This window comes from Pongo pygmaeus, chromosome 18 (assembly GCF_028885625.2).
Source record: "Pongo pygmaeus isolate AG05252 chromosome 18, NHGRI_mPonPyg2-v2.0_pri, whole genome shotgun sequence".
NCBI lineage: Eukaryota > Metazoa > Chordata > Mammalia > Primates > Hominidae > Pongo > Pongo pygmaeus.
Genome location: NC_072391.2, coordinates 3,664,674 through 3,685,133, shown reverse-complemented (window position 1 = coordinate 3,685,133; position 20,460 = coordinate 3,664,674). Strand labels below are relative to the sequence as shown.

General features: G+C 48.8%; 1 protein-coding gene across 11 annotated transcripts in view; it reads right to left on the bottom strand.

Annotated features, from left to right (window-relative positions):
* NAA60 (N-alpha-acetyltransferase 60, NatF catalytic subunit) overlaps positions 1-20,460 on the bottom strand; it is a 42,765-nt gene that overhangs the window by 17,492 nt on the left and 4,813 nt on the right. For 3 of the 11 annotated variants that reach the window (XM_054455732.2, XM_054455731.2, XM_054455730.2), the window contains exon 2: positions 20,359-20,428. The exons of 3 other annotated variants lie outside the window; for them this stretch is intronic. The gene's annotated coding sequence lies outside the window, so the exon portion shown is untranslated. Of the gene's footprint in view, positions 1-10,683; positions 10,942-20,358; positions 20,429-20,460 lie in introns of those variants that run through there. 5 more of the 11 variants (XM_063655110.1, XR_010124457.1, XM_063655109.1 and 2 more) reach the window with 5 other exon arrangements.

Sequence of the window (20,460 nt, the reverse complement as noted above, 5' to 3'; positions counted from 1 at the left end):
ATTACAGGCACGTGCCACCACACCCAGGTAATTTTTGTATTTTTAGTGGAGAAAAGGTTGTTGGCCTTGTCAGGCCAGTGTTGGCCAGGATGGTCTCGATCTCCTAACCTCGTGATCCACCTGCCTTGGCCTCCCAAAGTGCTGGGATTACAGGCATGAGCCACTGAGCCCGGCCACTCCCTTGAATTTTTAAGTTAGAACCTGAAGCTTCAAAGGCTCACGCCTGCAGTGAGAAATCTCCCCTGGCTGGCCTCCTGGGTCTGCATCGCAGTTCTCCGCCTTCTGGAGGTGGAGCGATCCAAGGAGGGAGGCACTGATCCTGCTTGACCCAAACAAAAGCCGCGCTTGCGTCTCAGCACTCGTGCCTTCTCTGCTTCCCCCAACTCCATGCTCCTGAGCTGCCTGCAAACCTCGTATTTCTTTTACATGGAGATGACCTCTCAGGACGCGTTACCAAGACTGCTTTCCGAGGCCTGGCAGTAGCTGGAAGGGGCTGGTGTCTGGACTGGCAGAGCCAAGCTGAGCCCCTGATCAACATCACTGTGAGGCAGCAGAATAGGGTCTGGAGGCAGAGAACCTAAGGCCAATTCATGCTGACTTCTTAGAACTAAATCCAAAGGAAAACCCCAACTTTCCATCCCCAAAAGTAACAGAAGAACCAGAGGCTGCTCCCTTCACACCGCCCTGCTTTTCTACCAGGCAGATCAAGAACTGAAAGTACCTCTGACTGGTCCCCTCCTGCAACCAATCAAGCTGGTCTCGGGCCAAGTCTTCATTTATATAGGAGTGCAACTTTGTAATTTCACTTCAGCCTCTGATTGGTTGCTTTCCACAACCAATCAGATATTTGCATAGGATGTAACTTTGTAACTTCACTTCAGCCTCTGGTTGGCTGCTTTCCTCAACCAATCAGACTGATCGCAGATCACTTTCATTTACATAGGGCATGCACCAAATAACCAATGGGAAACCTCTAGAGGGTATTTAAACCCCAGAAAATTCCGTAACCAGGGCCTGCTCCCACCCTATGGAGTGTACTTTCGTTTTCAATAAATCTGCTTTTGTTGCTTCATCCTTTTCTTGCTTTGTTTGTGCCATTTTGTCCAATTCTTTGTTCAAGATGTCAAGAACCTGGATACCCTCCATCGGTAACAACTGCCCAGGAGCCCCATGTGCTCAGCCCACAGGGAGCTATGGTGCGAAACTGGAGGAAGGGCCGCCAAGATGTCTCCAGCACCCACAGGTGTGTCTGCCATCCCCCGCCACTTCAGGTGCTGAAAATTCAGAATCTGGGGGACACAGAATGGACTGCGTTTCAGTTACCAGAAGGGTTTCCTGACACCCTCATGATGCCCACAGGGTGCTCCACTTGCACCCCAGGTAAGAAAGTGAAAAACAACCCTGTTTCCTAGTGCCCTCTCTTCTTGGCAGTCCCTGTCCTAATGCCCCAAGTCCACGGGGGACTCCTCCTCCTTCGAAGGCACTGCTTCAAGACCAACAAGTCATGCTGCGCTTGGAAAGGCCACCCTCTTAATGGCTTGAGAAGTGCCTTGGCCTCCGCCCATGACCTCAGGAGCAGACTCCCAGTGTTCAGATGGCCATGGCCACACTGCCCTGCCCTCCCTTCTCTCCCTTCCCGCCCACAGCTCCTCCCTGCCAGTCCCTACCTGCACTCTGAGCCCCTAACATGCTCCCAGACCCTGCAGGGATCTCAGGTGTTCTGAGACGGATCTCCCGCCACATGCTCCAGCTTCTCAGCTGTAGCCTGAAGATTCTCCCACCTACCTCAGGATTGCTGGGAAGGCTGCATGAGACGCTGCTTCTAAAGGCTGCCCCCCAACACCTGGTCCAGCTCCTCAGGCTCTTTCTCTCTGGCCCAAGCACCCACTGTCTGACATTTTCAATCTCTTTTGCACAAACTCCCCTCTGACAGGCTGTCCGCACCCTGCAGGCACCCATCTTGGGCAGGCCTCCCTGCCACCTCCTTTCCAGGCAATGGAACCACTTGCAGCTCAACACCTGCTGCCACCTTTCTGCTTTACTCCTGCCCTTCAAACACTTATTCCTCACTCACCCCACTTTCTGCCCCAGCACACTGGTGAAGGTGCACCAACAGCTGCCCCTCTGCAAAACCCAGAGCCCCTCCAGGAATCCCCACCCCAAACTCCAAGCAGCTCGCATCTCAGTAGATCTCCCTCTCGGGCCACCTTCCCCCTCTTCCTCTCAAAGCACCACCCCAGTCCTGCCCGTTAGCACACCAGGCTTCTGCTCAAGAGAAGCTAAAGGGAGATTAGCATGTGCTCATCCATACCACAAGAATTAAACACCACTTGCAGCTGCAAGGTTTACTAGCTTGAAAAATCCAACACTCATGAACTCCACACTCCTGTCTTTGGGGAACAGGGGAGAAAAAGAAAAGCACATTAGTGACAGATACAGGCCACTGTCTTGCACATCAGTGAAACGGGCTCAAGGGCTAAACGTGGAGGATGTCAGCAGCTAACACCACGCATGGATTGTTTCTCAAACGAGCAGCTGCCCAGTGAGAGCAAGCCCTCTCTCCTCAGCAGCCCTGGCTTCTTCCGAAGTGTCAGAGCAGCAGGAAAATGAATCATTTGCCAGGTGACAAGAAGCAAACACCCACCACTCTATTTCCAAACAGCCTCTCTCTGAAGACCATCATGTGCCGAGAGGAGCCCGCAGAGTGGCCGCATACAACTCCATGCATATCTCTTCAAGGACAGAGGAGTGACAATGGAGGATTCTGTTTTTATGACACTCTGGAACTGGCCAAACAAATTGCTGGTGCTGGCACCCAGAGTGGTGAAGGGGGAGCTGAGAAGCGCGATGGCGATGTGCTGCGTCCTGTTTCGCAGTTGTGAAAATGTGTGGATCTGCCGGGTGAAGCTATGTATTTCACTGCATGTTAATTACACCTCAGTTAACAACAGCAACAGCCACAGGTGTTCTGGCAAGGTCCCGGGTCCTGACTCAATCTTCCCTGGGTTGAACGTTCTGTCACGCCTTACATTTCAAACTGAGAATCCATTTAGTCATTAATTTATTGAAATTGCATTGAAAATTCAGGCCCTACCCTGGGTATCGGGGTCTCAGCAGTGAGCAGAGTCAGACTCTGATTATATGGGGGGGACATACCAGGGTGTCGTGGTGCTTTCTGGCACCATTACCTAAATACTCACAAAACCCACTGCTTTTGCTAGAGGAATCTCACGGCAAACACGAAAAGCGCCATCCCCTGGGCTGAGCAGGAATGCTCCCCCACCGCAGGGGTCACACGGAAGAAGGCAGGGATCCATCCCACTGCATCCTCCTCGAAACTGCACCCAAGACACACAGGGTCCCCCCAGAGAGGAAGCCGTCTGAGGTTGCTGTACTAACCCCCGTCTGCAGCCTGGGGGACAGCACCTTCCCTGCTCTTGAGCCAGGGCTGGATTGTTGGGGGGCAGCAGGAAGGACGGCTCACCTTTTGTGGCCCCACTCAGTGTCAGAAGTGGAGATGACAAGGACGAAGAGGGGATGAGGAAGAAGAGAGACAAGAACATGACCCAAGAGAAGGACAGAATGCTAAAGAGAGGACCAGAAGATGTGCTGCCAAGACGGGACCCCGTGGCTGCCTCTCTTGCTTCGGACGAGTTTCCTGTTTTTTTCTTTTTTTTTCCTTTTTTTGAGACAGAGTCTCGCTCTGTCGCCCAGGCTGGAGTGCAGCGGCAAGATTTCGGCTCACTGCAAGCTCCGCCTCCCAGGTTCACGCCATTCTCCTGCCTCTGCCTCCCAAGTAGCTGGGACTATAGGCGCCCGCCACCACGCCCGGCTAATTTTTTGTATTTTTAGTAGAGACGGGGTTTCACCGTGTTAGCCAGGATGGTCTCAATCTCCTGACCTCGTGATCCACCCGCCTCGGCCTCCCAAAGTACTGGAATTACAGGCTTGAGCCACTGCACCTGGCCCCTTTTTCTGAAATAGAAAATTGGGGTGCAGATGAGTCTCTGCTCCCAGATCTCACATTCCCACCGAAAGAGCAGCTCGAGACAACTGAGGTGTGGGCTGGATGGAGCCAACAGGGTGGCTGCCAGGGCAGCACCTTTGTCCCAGTGATGCTTTCAGGCAACCGTCTGATAGGTTGTGCCTGGAATATATTTCCTAACTCAGATTGAGTGAGTAGGTCAACCTGTTTGGTTTAAAAACAAAACAACAAAACTACCTGTAAATAATACCAGGTTTGGGGGCAGATGGGAATCAAATGATAGTAAAACGTATTTACTTGAACAGCATTCTTGACTAACACCCAAGACTGGACCCTGTTTAAGGCTCAACCAAGAATCTGTCTGTTCTCCGAAAGAGAACTTAAGGCTACAGGAAACCCTCTGTACTGCCTAGGAAGCAGAGGGCGAGATGGACACGGCAGCTCCTCAGTTTAAAAGGAGAAAGCCCAGCAAGAGAGGGTCGGGTTTCAGAGCACTTCCTGTCCCCGCTTGCCCCTGCCTGGCTTCTTCCCTTTCCATCACCATCTGCTGGGTTTTGTTGCCTTTTTGCTTTTTACTCTCTGCTTCTCTGGGTTTGCACTTAAGATCCTCTGGAATCAAATAACTATCAAATATAAATCTAGCTGGGCGTGGTGGCTCACACCTGTAATCCCAGCACTTTGGGAGGCCGAGGCAGGCAGATCACTTGAGGTCAGGAGTTCGAGACTAGCTTGGCCAACATGGTGAAACCCCATCTCTACTAAGAATGCAAAAATTAGCCGGGCATGGTGGCTGTAATCCCAGCTACTTGGGAGGCTGAGGGTGCAGTGAGCTGAGACTTCACCACTACACTCCAGCCTGGGTGACAGAGTAAGACTCTGTCTCAAAAAAAATTAAAATAAAATAAAAGTAATCCAAATTTCTGCCTGAATCTGCCCCAGCAATTGCGGCAGATGGTTCCATTCTGTATCACTTGTTTCTGTATTGCTGGATCTTTTTTTTGCAATAACCTTGGGTTGTTTTTATTATCAGAAAAAAGTGAAGATGTTGTATGTGAAAATTACGAACACACACACAGATTTCTTTCTCTAAGAGACAGGATCTCACTATGTTGCCCGAGCTGGTCTCGAACTTTAGGGTTCAAGGGATCCTTCAATCTCAGCCTCCCAAATAGCTAGGATTACAGGCACAAGCCACCAAGTCTAGGTTGAATTTTTTTTTTTTTTTTTAAAGTAGAGACTGGGTCTCCCTATGTTGTCTAGGCTGGTCTCCAACTCCTGGACTCAAAGGATCCTCCCTCCTCAGCCTCCCAAGTAGCTGGGATTACAGGTCTCAGCCACTGCATCCAGGCCAGCTTGCATTTTTTTTTTTTAAAAACAGGGTCTCACTCTGTCACTCAGGCTGGAGTGCAGTGGCACGATCTTGGCTCACTGCAACCTCCACCTCCTGGACTCAAGTAATCCTCCTGCCTCAGCCCCCACAAGTAGCTGACAGTACAGACATTGAGTTACTACACCCAGGTAATTTTTGTATTTTTTGTAGAGACGGGGTTTCACCATGTTGGCCAGGCTGGTCTCCAACTCCAGAGCTCAAGTGATCCACCTACCTCGGCCTCCCAAAGTGCTAGGATTATAGGCGTGAGCCACCGGGCCCGGCCTCAGCTTGCATTTTTATATTAAAATAACCTCACAGGCTGTTTTTAGTTAGCAACAACTTGGGTATTTAATAGTGTGTTTTCAAATTATGAGTAGTATTACCCATTTTGCTCTAAAATAGACTCAGTGCTGACTCTGAAACTCTGTGCCTTGGAGTAGCATGGTGTTTTGTGTACTTATCCCGGAAATAAATGTTCTAAACACAGAGTCAAAGTCGCAAAGAAACAAAGAGGAGGCTGTGGACAAGGGAGGCCAAGCAGCCTGTATTCCTACATAACCATTAAAGAACAATTTGTGTGGCTATATAAAATCTAATTTTAAAAAATATTTAGAAATTTTAAGACAACCATTTCAAAAAAAATTTAAAAAACGCATTTTCCTTTTCTTGAGAAAGGGGAGTCCTCTCAAGCCTTTGTTTTAAATTTGTCAAAGTAACCCATGTTTATAGTAAAGTAAGAATTCATGTGCAACACAAAGCAAAAATTCAGAATCCTGTACGCACCCCATCCCTAGTATAATTACTATTAGTGGTTTCTTGTGCTTACAACAAGAAAAATGCTTTTCTTAATAGGAGAGGGCTTGCCTGGTAAGGGGCCCATGGGTCTTCGGGCATTGGGGGTGTACAGGTTATGTTCATGCCATGTCAACTCATCAAGCAGTGCACTTTTCTGTGTGTATACATCAATGAAAAGGTTAAAAACGGGAGGCCAGAGGAGACGCAAAGTAATCTGAAACTAAGTAGAAAGAGAAGGGCAGCAAGTGACAGACTAGCAAGACATTCTGAATATAACAGACTCTGGAAAGAATAATCTCTGAATAGTTTACAACAGGAGTCAGAATGAGCTATCTTCTAGAAAGAAGTAAGTTTGGAACAGCATTCAATAGAACACCCATGAACACCAAGGGAATGAGGGAAATATTGTTGCATTAACATTTTCCAGAAAAGAACCCTTTTTGGTACCTAAGGGAGAATTATCCACCTACTATTTTACAAAATGAAATTGCTTTCTTCAATAGTTGTTTTCAAGATGGGCCCCAATGTCAATACTTTGCTGGCCAAATCGACCCTATTTCAGGAATACAGTAAACAAAAAAAGAGAAACACCATTTGCTTTTTAATAACAATAACTATACCATAAAAAATAGCACTGAATTTTATTTTTATTTTTTTTTGGATATAAAGTCTGGCTCTATCATTCTGGCTGGAGTGCAGTGGCACCATCTCAACTCACTGCAACCTCCACCTCCCGGGCTCAAGCCATCCTCCCACCTCAGTTTCCCAAGTAGCTGGGATGACAGGTGCGCACCACCATGCCTGGCTAATTTCTGTATTTTTTTAGAGATGGAGTTTTGCTATGTTGCCCAGGCTGCTCTCGAACTTGTGAGCTCAAGCGATCTGCCCACTTGGCCTCCCAAAGTGCTGGGCCCCTGTGCCTGGCCAAGAATATTTTTTTAACATGGTTTGTTAAACATGAGAAAATACCTTTCTTTTGTCTTTCTGTGGAAGCAAAGGGAACATTTCTCAAACATTTGTTCTGCATGTCTGTCCACAACCACCTCCTCTTCATTGCAACTTTAAATCTGTGTTTAGAATGTTTATTTCTGGCTTCAAAGCACAAAATACATGCTATTCCAAGTGTATGGCGGTTTAAGAGTCCATTTTAGGGCAAAATGGATAATGATTTCACTCCTAACTTGAAGAGACATTGGAACACCTCTAAGCTGTTGCACTCATAGCCAGTTCTCGCGATTGCTTCTCCCTGGCTGAGATAGAGATGGGGAGTCCCGTCTGAGTTGCTGACAAGGTGGGACTAGGGAGTGGCCCTTGTTTGCTTCCCTCTATCTGACCATCTCAGCTTAGAGCTGTGGCCACCTTAGGATGACTGGCACCTCTCTGCCCACCTCCGCAGTGGGGCACTCTTGCTCCATTAAGCAGCATTCACTGTTGACAAGGACCCCAAACCACTTCCTGCAGAAAGCCCTGGCTCCCCCAGTGCAGACCCCCTTCCTATCACTCCCACAAGCACTACGCAAATGCCTTAGTGTTCATAGCAGAACGTTAATCCTATTATATGCCCGTTTGGTTTTCAAACACAGGTCTCTCTTTAATCAGCAGTGTAAGATATTTGGGCTTCAGATAAGCCCTGAACTGTCCTGCCAGCCTCCTATCAGAGGTCATGCTAAAAAGAATGATATAGAGCCTGGCAAACTGTCTCACTCCTGTAACCCCAACGACTGAGGAGGCTGAGGTTGGAGGATGGCTTGAGGCCAGGAATTTGAGATCAGCCCGGGTGATACAGCAAGACTCCATCTCTAAACACATATACATACATACATACATACATACATATCAAAATAATGATATGTAGGGAAGGAGTCCTGACACTGGATTCTTTGCACTTCAAGGCACTCACAACTATTTGCTGAATCAAATTCAGCATTTGAACTTAGCCAGAAAGAGACCCAGGACTTTCAGCATCTTTTTGCAGATCAGCATTTTACTTGAAAGCACTTCACACGGACATAAGCAGAACCAGCTTCGATGCAGGGTCCACACCCCAGCCTTGCTTTCTGCAAACCAGGAAAAGAGGTGTAAAAGTCATGAGGGCGGGCTGGATGCGGTGGCTCACGCCTGTAATCCCAGAACTTTGGGAGGCTGAGGCGGCGGATCACTTGAGGTCAGGAGTTCAAGACCAGCCTGGCCAACATGGCAAAACCCCATCTCCACCAAAAATACAAAAAAATTAGCTAGGCATGGTGGCACATGACTGTAATCCCAGCTACTCAGGAGGCTGAGGCAGGAGAATCACTTGAGTTCGGGAGGTGGAGGTTGCGTTGAGCCGAGATTACGCCACTGCATTCTAGTCTGGGCGACAGAGTGAGAACCTATCTCTAAAAAACAACAACGACAACAAAAAAACAAAAACAAACAAACAAAAAGTCATGAGGGCTTTGTAGATTCCTTCCAGAAAGAGACGGATAGGGGAGATAATGGAGATGACGCAGATGTGGAGGAGCTGCCATTTAAGAAAACAGTGTCTGATAAACAGCCAGCTTTCTATTCAGGTGAGAGCTGTCACCAAGCAAATGGGACCTCTGGGCTATTTCAGCAGAGCAAGGCCATGCACTGCCCTAACTCAGAGGGCTGAAGACTCTTCTCTGCATCTATCTGCTCCCCACGGCTGCAATGTGACCATTCTGGATTCTGTATCCACCTGGTCTAACCACCGCTGCTAACAGGTACACCCAGTCTCCAGTTACGAGCACCCAGTTAGCAATCACAGGGCACAACCCCTCCTGGTGTCCTTTTAGGTGTAAGTATCTTTTATCACTCAAATCTCCTCACATCCAGGAACTTTCTTCCATTCTAATCTGAAGCATGCTGTTGCTAAGCAACCCAGACAAGTCACATCTAAAGATACTCTCCACACTGTCCCAGAGTGGGCCTGGTCAAAACAAACACGGCGACAAAGTCACTTCAAGTTACAACCGGGAGAGGCTAAAGATAGGACGTACACAGACCTTTTAAAAAGTTGTCTGTGTGTTTTATTCTGGCATGCTGACACCAGACCATGCCTTGATTTTGCTACTTTCAGTTTAAACCATTGTTACAGAAACCCAGTGTGTCTGCAAGCTCAGTGAGATGAAACTCCAGCAAACCACAGCCCAATCATGCACGCTCCATTCTCCAAGGGCAGATCTGCACATTAATGTAGAAAATCCCACAAGAAGGGAGATGAAGACCAGCCTTCACTGCTGTGATGAACCTGTCTGTTTGGAAAGATAACTGGGACTTTATACTGCAGTCTCCCTCGAAGTTTCTTCTGGTCTTTAATCTCATCTTCTCTAACTGAACTTAAAAACAGTTCACTGATATGTGTGTATTTATTTGTTTTTGCTCCAGATCCTTTTTAATTCAAAGATGTTGAAGACTCCCCCTCTCCCTACCGGTGAACACTGACCCATATATCATAGAATTTCTACATCACAGTGCTACATGGACTGCCGCATTTCTAGAGCCGACCTTTGGAGTCACATGACTTTCATGGTTCACTCAGTTAAGCATTAACTAAGGGTTTTATGCCTTCAGTGCCCTGGTAAAAAGCAAACATCTGTAAACGGCAATATTCTCTCCAGTTCTGGCACTCCGATTACCACTCCAGATACCAAAGCGAACTACTCTGTTGGGCTGTTAACCTTTTCTTTCAAGATAAATGACACAAAAGTGTACGCCTCAAGGATTTGGCAGAGTGAAAACAAACCCACGAAACGGCCAATGTCCACGTTTACTGCAGAATACCCCTTGCCTGATGTCCAGACCCTGGGTCCTGTCTCCGCTTGGGCACACAGATTTGTGGGTGGTCGTCCAGAGAAGGCCCACCACTTATCCCCAAATTTTCCCAGCAGGACAAACCACAAAAGCTACAGATTCCCTCCACTCCCTGGGAAGTACCCAATCTGGAGAAGAAAGTCGGAGCTGGGGGTGTGGGTTCTGTAGGGCCGGTCTGTAAAGGGCCAGGAAGATAAGGAATTTGTCTTAACAACGAAAGCTGGGAGAATAAGACTAGGAGGAGACCTAGACGGAGCCCCTGGCTTTCAGGAGTTCAGAGGAGGACAAACAAGGCGCAGATAACTCCAACCGGCGCAACAAGTACCAAAACAGGCCCGGACCAGGCCAGGCGGGAGCGGGGCGAAGGCGCAAATCGCTGACCCGACTGAAATGGCCTGGCCCTTCGCCTCGCGCGACACCCCACAGGGTACCCATGACGACCACCCTCTAGTTGCAAATTGTCCCGACCACTCGTCTCGGGGTCGGACACTGACGCAACCCCCAGGCAGAAGGCCCGACTCCCACCCAGCATTGAGAGCCGCGACCTCCTCAACCCTCGTCCCTGGCCAGCGCCCACTCCCCGCCGCCGTCCCCAAAACCGGCTCCCAGGAGGACCGTGCGCCGGGGGCGCGGGCGCGGCCGGGCCTGCCTCACCAGCGCGCTCGTACGCGGTGGGCGCTGGCCCCCCTGACCCCGGCGCGGCCTCCCCGCCTACCTCGCCCCCTCGGCGCCCCGCCGCAGGTCCGAGCCCCGGCGGCCGCCCCCCGCCACCTCACCTCGTCGGGGAGCCGGCGGCCGCTGGGGGTGTTGTAGGGCTCAGCGCATCCTGGAGGCGCAGGGAGCCGGGAAGTGGGGCCGCGCGGAGCCCGCAACGAGTTATGTAACCGGCAGGGGCCGCAGCCGGGACGGAGGCGGCAGCCCGCGGCACTTCCGCCTCCCGCTCCCGGCCGGCAGGGCAGCCCGGAAGCCCATTGGCCACCGCCCCCACGTGGCCCCGCCCCCTGAGGCCGCCGCTGCCGCCATCTTGGGAGAGGGCAGGCTCCTTGCGAAGCCAGGCCCAGGATCCCGTCTGCGGGGCACTGGTGAGGGCCGGCTCCTTCCCTGTCCCGCGCTCCGGGAGGTCGCCGAGACATGGCCGGCCAGACCTCTGGGCTCCCCGGCCTAGCGTGTGCGGACGCCGGTGGCGCGGTTTCCGGGCCGAGGTCCCCCGGCTCCACCGAGTGGCCCCCTGCACAGGTCCTGGCAGGCGGATCCTAAGCTCGCGAGGGCCTGCAGCGCCGGGGCTGGCCAACAACTGAAAGCAGGTGCACGAGGCTGGCTCCTGGCCGACCACCCGGAGCCAGCTGGCAGCACCACCCCGCGACGACACTGGATTCTCAGCCGTCCGATTCTGGTGAAAGGCAGTTTAGGGCTGTCCCTGAGTAAAACAGGCAACTTAAGCTGCCCTCCGGTTGCAGGGGTTCTATAATGCAAGATCTAAGGCAAAGTTTTTGTTGTTGAGGCAGGGTCTCTGTCTCCCAGGTTGGGGCGCAATCTCGGCTTATTGCAGCCTCGAACTCCTGGCCTCCGCCTCAGTCTCCCAAGTAGCCGAGACTACAGGTGTGAACCACCATGCCTGGCTAATTAAAAAACAGGGTTTTTGTTTGTTTGTAGGGATGGGAATGTCATTATTGTTGCCCAGGCTGGTCTTGAACCCCTGGCCTCCAAGTGATCTGCCCGCCTGGGCCTCCTAAAATACTGGGATTACTGACGTGAGCCACCACGACCAACCTGGGCTGTATATTTCAACTCCGAGCTTTCCAGAATCCAATTTGAAGAGAACTGGTTATAAGATTCGAGTCTTGGCTGGGTGTGGTGGCTCACGCCTGTTAATTCCAGCACTTCGGGAGGCCGAGGCGGGTGGATCACCTGAAGTCACGAGTTCCAGACCAGCCTGGCCAACATGATGAAACCCTGTCTCTACTAAAAATACAAAAAAATTAGCCAGGCGTGGTGGCATGTGCCCATAATCCCAGCTACCCGGGAGGCTGAGGCAGGAGAATCGTTTGAACCCTGGAGGTGGAGGTTTCAGTGAGCTGAGATTGCGCCACTGCACTCCAGCCTGGGCGACAAAAGCAAAACTTCATCTAAAAAAAAAAAAAGATTTGAGTCTGCGTGTCAGAGAGTAATTGTCCCCTAGTATCCATTGTGCTACTCTGCCATCTTCTCCTTTTAAAAAATAACTGCTTTTCATATCTTCTAGTAGTAACAGAATCCCACCCCCTTCAGCAGGTAGATCACTGTCAAGCTAGGCTTTTATTTCTCAGCCTCTCCTGCAGCAGGATCAGGCTATGTGCCAAAGGTTTCACCAGTGAACAAGAGTGAGCACGATGTTGGCAACTTCTGTGTCATGTGCTTAGAAGAATATTGCTAAATTGTTAACAACTGGTGAAGCGCATTATTCTTTCAAAAATTCAGGAGGTTTGAAATTTTCAAAATAAAAGATGGGGTTAAAAAAAAAAAAGGAAATTGCTTGCTCTGTACTTCCTCTCCCCTTTTCCACTGGCTAGAAGATGGATGCCATGGGGACCCCAATCAATCATAAAAACAGGCAAAACTTAGGTGCCTGCTACTCAGTGCAGTCTGCGGTCCAGGAGCAGCGGCATCACCTGGGAGCTTGCTAAAAATGCAGAACCTCAGGACTCAGTCGGACTGAGTCAGAATGGGCACTTAATTCAGAATCTGCATTCAACCAGACCCCCATGTGACAAGCAGAGTAGAGTTTGAAAAAACACTCCCTAAGTAACAACAGAGTAACAACATTCTATTGTTTCCACTGGGTGTGTGTGTGTTTGTTTTGAGACCATGCCCGGCTGTTTCCAGGGTTCTAAATATAGCACCCTTAAGATGAACTGGCAAACAGAACGGCATGTACATCCCTTCAAACTTACTCTATTTTTGGGCCCGGCGCGGTGGCTCATGCCTGTAATTCCAGCACTTTGGAAGGTCAAGGCAGGTGGATCATGAGGTCAAGATATCGAGACCATCCTGGCCAACATGGTGAAACCCCGTTGCTACTAAAAATACAAAAATTAGCTGGGCATAGTGGTGCGTGCCTGTAATCCCAGCTACTGAAAGGCTGAGGTGGGAGAATCGCTTGAACTCAGGACGTGGAGGTTGCAGTGAGCCAAGATCGCACCACTGTACTCCAGCCTGGGATAGAGCAAGACTCCATCTCAAAACAAAACAAAACAAAAAAACCAAAAACTTGGGCCGGGCGCAGTGGCTCACGCCTGTAATCCCAGCACTTTGGGAGGCCAAGGCAGGCGGATCATGAGGTCAGGAGATCAAGACCATCTGGCTAACACGGTGAAACCCCGTCTCTACTAAAAATACAAAAAAATTAGCTGGGCATGGTGGCGGGCGCCTGTAGTCCCAGCTACTTGGGAGGCTGAGGCAGAATGGTCTGAACCCAGGAGGTGGACCTTGCAGTGAGCTGAGATCACACCACTGCACTCCAGGCTGGGTGACAGACAGAGCGAGAGTGCGTCTCAAAAAAAAAAAAAAAAAACCTAAAAACTCTTTTTTGGCCATGCCCGGTAGCTCATGCCTGTAATCCCAGCACTTTGGGAGGCTGATGCGGGTCGATCACTTGAGGTCAAGAGTTCGAGACCAGCAGACCAGCCTGGCCAACATGGTGAAACCCCATCTCTACTAAAAATACAAAAAAAAAAAAAAAAAAAATTTGCTGAGCGTGGTGATACATGCCTGTAATCCCAGCTATTCGGGAGTCTGAGACATGAGAATGGCTTGAACCCGGGAGACCGAGGTTGCAGTGAGCCGAGATCGCACCATTGCACTCCAGCCTGGGCAACAAAGCGACAGTCTCAAAAAAGAAAAAAATACTCTTTTAAAACACAAATGAGAAAATAACTACTTCTCCACGGCTTATGTGTGAGGCATTGTGTTAAACATGTTATGCAAGATCTCATTTATCTTCACAACGGTTCATTCGGTTAGGCACCATGTGTTAGTTACTACAGGAGATATTCAAGTTTATTTGTACCCTAAAAAAATTCCACCCTTTCTCTTTGTGTTTGTGGCACAGACTCTACCCCTTGTTCCAGTGTGTTCCCTAACTGGTCTAACCCATTAAGGTCATCCCATTGTCCCTTGGCTCCGTGATGAGTTCAGAGGACCCCTGCCTAAGCCAAGTCAAGCAGAGGGACATCTGCCGGTCACAGGGATGGTTCAGGAATGGGTTGATCACCATCGACTTCAGGGCTGATTGGTCCTCCACCTCTTTGCTTTGTGGTTCCTCTCTCTCTCTCTTTTTGCTATGTTTGAGTGTTTCTTCCACTTGATCTAACAGGCTACTCAGTTTGTGCTGACCATTCTCTCCTTCAGTTTACCTATTAAACTTCTGAGTTTTTTTTTTTTTTTTAAGCCTTTTGGTTCCAGAAAGTTTTGCTATAATTGAATCTCTCGCAGAAGTTCTGTTTCACCAGAACTCCTTATTTATGAGAGTCTGTCTGCTCCTTCTCCCTCTGGCTCTAAGGCCTCTTCCAGCATATTATCGCTTTTCTCTTGCCTATTTATTCATGCCTCCTTTCACCCTCTGGCTATGGGTCTAGCACAGAGACACCTAAAGGCACTCCCAGTGGTGGGAAGCCAGCAGGCTCCTGTAGTGTAGCGACATACCAAGCTGCCAGGTCGTGGCACTTGCCTGTATCCTCAATTCCTATATCTTCAGCTGCACAACCCTCTTTCAGCCTTGGAGATAGGGAGGCAAGCAGGCTTCTCTGGCCAGGGAGAGCAACAAGCTACCATCTACATGGTCAGCCTCTGCCCTTCCTCTCTGAAGTCCCATGAATCTCCAAGGCCAAGACTGCTCCTGAAATTAAGGCATTTTAATTTTCACCCTAGGCCTCTTCCCGACAATCCCCAGGCTCTCATTTACCCACAGAGGAACTAAGTCCAGTATCCAACCCCAGGTGATTCCAACCACCACCTCCCACAAACCCATGCCCTGCTCTGGATCCTGGCCACCAATGGCCCTATGCAAGCTCTATTTGGGAAAGGTAGTAGATGGACGGGGTTGGGGCGGGAGGAGAGGAGGGACTGGGGATCAGGTTTCCCCACTGAAACCTACACATTCAGGTCAAAAACAATATTGCAACTTACAATCTTGTACACAAATCTGCATACGTTCTGATTATTTCCTTAGGGAAAATTCCTAGAATGTTGGTTCAAATTATTATTAGCTGGGTGCAGTGGCTCACACCTGTAATCCCAGCACTTTCGGAGGCTGAGGCGGGCAGATCACCTGAGGTTGGAAGTTCGAGACCAGCCTGACCAACATAGAGAAACCCTGTCTCTATTAAAAATACAAAATTAGCCAGGCATGGTGGTGCGTGCCTGTAATCCCAGCTACTTGAGAGGTTAAGGCAGAAGAATCACTTGAACCTGGAAGGCAGAGTTTGTGGTGAGCTGAGATCATGCCATTGCACTCCAGCCTGGACAAGAGCGAAACTCTGTCTAAAAAAAAAAAAAATTTCATTATTTCATTATTGGAGACAGAGTCTCGCTCTGTAGCCCAGGCTGGAGTGCAATGGATCTTGGCTGAATGCAGCCTACACCTCCCAGGTTCAAGCGATTCTCTTGCCCCAGCCTCCTGAGTAGATGGGACTACAGGTGCATGCCACCATGCCCAGCTAATTTTGTGTATTTTTAGTAGAGACAGGGTTTCACCATGTTGCCCAGGCTGGTCCTGAACTCCTGAGCTCAGGCATTCTGCCTGCCTCAGCCTCCCAAAGTGCTAGGATTACAGGCATAAGTAAAATTAGTTTTAATTAACCACATTTAACTTTAGAAACAAACCCTAGATTGCCTGCCAGAAAGTTTTACCAATTTATTCTCATACCAAGAGTGTGAAGACTCTACACCCACTACAGCAGGGCAAACGGCCCACAGCCTCACCAACATAGGGGATTAGTCTTTTTTAATTTTTTTGAGACAAGGTCTCACTCTATCACCCAAATTGGAGTGCAGTGGCATGATCACGGCTTACTGTAGTGTCGACCTCCTGGTCTCAAGTGATCCTCCCACCTCAGCCTCCCCAGTAGCTGGGACTACAGGCATGCACCACCACACCTGGCTAATTTTTCATTTTTTTGTAGAGACAGAGTCTCACTATGTTGCCCAGGCTGGTCTCGAACTCCTGGTGCAAGTGATCTGACCACCTTACCTCCCAAAGTGCTGGGATTACTGGTGTAAGCCATCACGGTCAACCAAGCATTCTTTTTTTTTTGAGACAGGGTCTTGCTCTGCCCCCCGCCCCCGGCTGGAGTGGTGACACAATCTCGGCTCACTGCAACTTCTGCCTCCTGGGCTCAAGTGATTCTTGTGCCTCAGCCTCCCAAGTAGCTGGGACTACAGGTACCTGCCACCATGCCCAGTTAATTTTTTGTATTTTTAGTAGAGACAGGGTTTCACCATGTTGCCCAGGCTGGTCTTGAATGCCTGAGCTCAGGCAATCTGCCCACCTCAGCCTCCCAAAGTGCTAGGATTACAGGCATAAGTAAAATTAGTTTTAATTAACCACATTTAACTTTGGAAACAAACCCTAGATTGCCTGCCAGAAAGTTTTACCAATTTATTCTCATACCAAGAGTGTGAAGACTCTACACCCACTACAGCAGGGCAAACGGCCCACAGCCTCACCAACATAGGGGATTAGTCTTTTTAAATTTTTTTGAGACAAGGTCTCCCTCTATCATCCAAGTTGGAGTAAAGTGGCGTGATCACGGCTTACTGCAGTGTCGACCTCCTGGTCTCAAGTGATCCTCCCACCTCACCCTCCCCAGTAGCTGGGAGTACAGGCATGCGCCTCCACACCTGGCTAATTTTTTATTTTTTGTAGAGACAGAGTCTCACTATGTTGCCAGGCTGATCTCGAACTCCTGGTGCAAGTGATCTGACCACCTTACCTCCCAAAGTGCTGGGATTCTGGGATTACTGGTGTGAGCTACCATGCTCAGCCAAGTATTCTTTTTTTTTTTTTTTTTTTGAGACAGGGTCTTGCTCTGTCCCCCAGGCCGGAATGCAGTGGTGTGGTCTCAGCTCACTGCAATTTCTGCCTCCTGGGCTCAAGTGACTCTGCTGCCTTAGCCTCCTGAGTAGCTGGGACTACAGGCGCTTACCACCAAGCCTCACTAGTTTTTGCATTTTTTGTAGAGACGAGGTTTTGCCATGTTGCCCAGGCTGGTCTCCAACTCCTAAGCTCAGGTGATCCACCCACCTTGGCCTCCCAAAGTGCTAGGATTACAGGCGTGAGCCACCACACCTGGCCAGGTATTATTCTTTACCTTTCTGCAATCTAAGTGAAAAGGTCTCATTGTTTTAATGCACATTTATCAGTAAGTTTGATCACCTTTTCTATTTTTGAGTCATTTATATGTCATCTTTTATAATGAGTGTTACAGATGTATCTAACATATTTTGGTTTTGGTTTAACTTGGGGGGGTTTTCTGACAGTAAACATTTTTATTTTTAGAAGTAATGCATGCATGTGGTAAATTATTTTAATGCAAAACGAAACGATACATTGGTGAAAAATAAGTTACCCTCCCTCCAACTCAGTACCCAAGTTCTCCAGCTAACTCATCTTACCATTTTCCTGGTATCCATTCAGAGATATTATTTACATGGACAAGTACTATATTTTCATAAATAAAAGGCGTGCAAGTGAAATGGAGGCTGAGCTTATTAGATACTGGATTCTTTTCATTTCTTCCTTCCCCATTCTGGGTACAAATGGTGACCAAGGAAATGTGTGATTACACACATCCTGCCTTTGAGGAGTTACGTGATTACAAGACAATCTGATAAGCACTGCAACAGAGGTGTTTGTTGTACAAACAATGGAGCTTCTAGAATGGAACAGAGTGAATGCATTATTTACTAAGTGTCTGCTATACGCTAAACACTGAGTTATAATCTCTCCTGTATGTTCTAATTGACTTCTAACTTACAGTGCTTGTACTGTATATTCTAATTTACAATGGCCTTGAAAGTTCAGTATTGTTGTCCTCATTTTACAGATGATAAAACACCCACCCAAGGCTTCTATACCATGCAGAATGATGCCTCTCTCCAGTGGCTGCCCTGAGCACATGCCATGAAGAATGAAAGCCGGGAGACAAAGGAACAAACTGGTTCATTATTAAAACCCGTATGCTTTCCCTTGGACCACAACTTTCTTTCATTTTTTTTTTTTTTTTTTTGAGATGAGTCTCACTCTGTCACCCAGGCTGGAGTGCAGTGGCACGATGTCGGCTCACTGCAGACTCCGCCTCCCGGGTTCACACCATTCTCCTGCCTCAGCCTTCCGAGTAGCTGGGACCACAGGTGCCCACCACCACGCTCGGCTAAATTTTTGTATTTTTAGTAGAGACGGGGTTTCACCATGTTAGCCAGGATGGTCTCAATCTCCTGACCTTGTGATCTGCCTGCCTCAGCCTCCCAAAGTGCTGGGATTACAGGCGTGAGCCACGGCGCCCAGCAGGATCACAACTTTCCTGACTCACCCAGAAAGAAATCCACGAGCTTCCAAAAGCAGCCTTTCTAGGCAGACCCTGAAAACATTTTTCCCAGGGTCCCAGAAACAAATCATGAACAAACCACTTCATGGCAAGCCCTGTGGCTTGCTGACCAGCCTCTGCTCTGCCTGAGAGGCCTCCAGATCACCCCAGGAGCACTCCTGGAAGAGCAGAAAAGCTCGATGAGACTGGCACAAGGGACAGTGAATTATCCCAACCCATGGTTCTGAAGGGTTTATTAATGTATGCATGGATCAAAACCCTTTCAGTCAGCAGCCAAATATTTTGCTTCCAAAGAAATTCTTCTTTGGTTCCTTCTTTTTTTTTTTTGAGATGATGTATTTTCACACTGCTGATAAAGACATACCTGAGACTGGGCAATTTACAAAATAAGAGGTTTAATGGACTTACAGTTCCACGTGGCTGGGGAGGCCTCACAATTACGGTGGAAGGTAAAAGGCATGTCTCACATGGTGGCAGACAAAAGAGAGCTTTTGCAGGGAAACTCCCCTTTTTAAAAACCATTAGATCTCGTGATATTTATTCACTATCATGAGAACAGCATGGGAAAGACCTGCCCCATGATTCAATTACCTCCCACTGGGTCCCTCCCATAACATATGGGAATTGAAGATGAGATTTGGGTGGGGACACAGCCAAACCATATCAGATGGAGTCTCGCTCTGTCACCCAGGCTGGAATGCAGTGGCGTGATCTGAGCTCACTGCAACCTCCACTTCCTGAGTTCAAGCAATTCTTCTGCCTTAGCCTCCTGAGTAGCTGGGACTACAGTTGGGCGCCACCACGCCTGGCTAAAATTTTTTTTTTTTTCTGAGACGGAGTCTTGCTCTGTCGCCCAGTCTGGAGTACAGTGGCGTGATCTCGGCTCAATGCAACCGTCGCCTCCCATGTTCACACCATTCTCCTGCCTCAGCCTCCCAAGTAGCTGAGACTACAGGTGCCCACCACCACACCCAGCTAATTTTTTGTATTTTTAGTAGAGATGGGGTTTCAACGTGTTGGCCAGGATGGTCTCGATCTCCTGACCTCATGATCCGCCCGTCTTGGCCTCCCAAAGTGCTGGGATTACAGGTGTGAGCCACCACGCCCAGCACACCCGGCTACATTTTTGTATTTTTTAGTAGAGATGGGGTTTCAACATGTTGGGCAGGCTGGTCTCGAACTCCTGACCTCCAGAGATCTGCCCGCCTCACCTCCCAAAGTGCTGGGATTATAGGCGTGAGCCACTGCACCCAGCCCTTTGGCTCCTTCTTTATGAGTAGATAATGAAAAATAAATTTTTAACAAAAGAAATTCTCCTTTGGTATAAAATGATGTAAGTGTGTAAGACAGATCACCAAAGATGATACTGCTTCCTTTGATTAGAACCAAACCAGAGGTGGCACAGGATGACTACCACGTGGCTACATAGACCAATCTCAGAGGGTCAGGGCAGCACACTGGGAGAGTCTCGTTCTCCACTAACATTGTCAGTGTGCCCTGAGACTGGGCTTACCCATCAGACTCACAAGAGACTGATGCTTAAACCAAATCTTGTTTATTTGTTTATAGTTTAGACAGGCTGGCATACTTGTACTGTATCCCTGTGTACCTAACGTAAGAATATACTCATTTACCCTCCTAGCAAAAAAGTGAAAGCATTTGTTTCACTAGGCGCCTTCTATCATTCAGTACTAAAAATTAAGAAAATATTTAATACTTGACAGGTCAAAAATGGATTTCACTTAAGTAGGCTTCCTCTGACTATGAGGGGCATCATTCATAGCAGGACACAGAGGGCTTTGACTCACTCTCTGGAGCTCTTCTCCCAACTCAGGCTGGCTCCGCACTTCCTTCCTCCAGGTACAGCCTTTCTGCATGCTGCAGGGGAGAAAGACACAAGGCCATCGCTT